We start from the raw sequence: 1,537 nt of genomic DNA on the forward strand, positions 1-1,537 counted from the left end.
CCCTTATAAGTTGGCGCCACTATGTTCAATTATATAATTTACGGGAGCTATCGCAAGTAGTTATATGAGAGAGTGTATGTATTCTAAAAAATTCAAACATAATGACCATGTATAGTTTCAACTAAGAGAATGCCGAAGCTATCCCAATAATTTATCCAACGTACACATGCGACACAATGAAATACATATAAATTGTAAATAAGAATCAAAAACAAATACATAATTGTGCTATAAAAAGTTTTTAAAAAGAATTCTCCCCGGCGGGGAATCGAACCCCGGTCTCCCGCGTGACAGGCGGGGATACTAACCACTATACTACCGAGGACACAAGCACAAGCGTCGTTATATTTACTACACGTCTTAAGGAGGTAGTTCCCCGCACGAACAAGTGTTACGTTTAGGCCATTTCCGGCTCGTGACAGAAGCCTATTCAACTGCTTTTTCATACATTGTTTAAGCTATAAATCATCAAATACTTGATGTGTTGTAGAAACGTTGCAGAAAATTGTGTATCAATTACTTGCGATAGCCAGTAATGAAACATGCGCAAGATTTCTGCGATTATCATAAAATCTCGCATTGCAAGTTCTACTAATAAGCATTCTTTTCATCAAATTCACTTTGATTAGTCTTGCATAGTTAGTTTTAGGGTACACATTGAATATGATATTAACAACGCGAAAGTGTTGCTCTATCGATGACCAGAATTTGTGCAAATTAATACTTGGCAGAAAAAGGTAGTACGTGTAACTTGTCAATACGTATAAAGGAGAGCCTACGATATTATGTAACTAATAATTTGAGTAACATTGATAAAATCTCACATTTATATTGCCTGTATTGTTGGCACCACAACTGCATTTTTTTTTATTGAATATGTAAAATGTACGAGTCGAAGGAATTGTCAATTTTTGCGGCCATGATACAGCAATTTTTATACTTGATTCAATATTCACGAAGGAAATTTTGAAAAAGTGACAGGACTGTAGACGAAGTTACTAATGTGTATCACAGATGGCATTGATAAATCGAATGAAGGAACAAAATGTATGTCTCCGGCATGGTCTAGTGGCTAGGATACCTGGCTCTCACCCAGGAGGCCCGGGTTCGATTCCCGGTGCCGGAATATTTTTTTAAAACTATTTTTTAAACTGTATGTGTTAAGTAAATGAAATAATACCTAAATTTATAAACATATTTGGTTGTATGAGAGTTTGTTGCTCATTTTAGGTCTAGAAAAATGTTTCCAACTTTCCTCACGAAGTCTCTCATTTCACTGTATGAGTAGCAGATATAATGATTATTTCCGCTGATAAATACGTAGTTATTTTGAAAAACATGTTAATTATGAACAGCACATTATTTTTAAATATCAACAGTACACAATATTTTAAAATTAGGAAATATAAGCTGACTCTAATCAGGGTGTCTACAATTTCATGAAAACAAAATTCCCTGACTTTTCCAGGTTTTTAAGATCAAATCATTAGGGCAATTTATGTATTTACATGTGTGTAGGAAGTTAATTTTAGCTAAA

At 34.4% G+C, this 1,537-nt stretch overlaps 2 non-coding genes across 2 annotated transcripts; one reads left to right on the forward strand and one right to left on the reverse strand.

The window, feature by feature from the left end:
- Nucleotides 1–253: 253 nt before the first annotated feature.
- Nucleotides 254–325, reverse strand: TRNAD-GUC (transfer RNA aspartic acid (anticodon GUC)). Its single transcript has one exon. It is a non-coding gene; the product is annotated as a tRNA-Asp (tRNA).
- Nucleotides 326–1,054: 729 nt separating this feature from the next.
- TRNAE-CUC (transfer RNA glutamic acid (anticodon CUC)) lies at nt 1,055–1,126 on the forward strand. Its single transcript has one exon. It is a non-coding gene; the product is annotated as a tRNA-Glu (tRNA).
- The last annotated feature ends 411 nt before the right edge of the window (nt 1,127–1,537 follow it).

This window comes from Lepisma saccharinum, chromosome 1 (assembly GCF_977018435.1).
Source record: "Lepisma saccharinum chromosome 1, izLepSacc3.1, whole genome shotgun sequence".
Lineage (NCBI taxonomy): Eukaryota > Metazoa > Arthropoda > Insecta > Zygentoma > Lepismatidae > Lepisma > Lepisma saccharinum.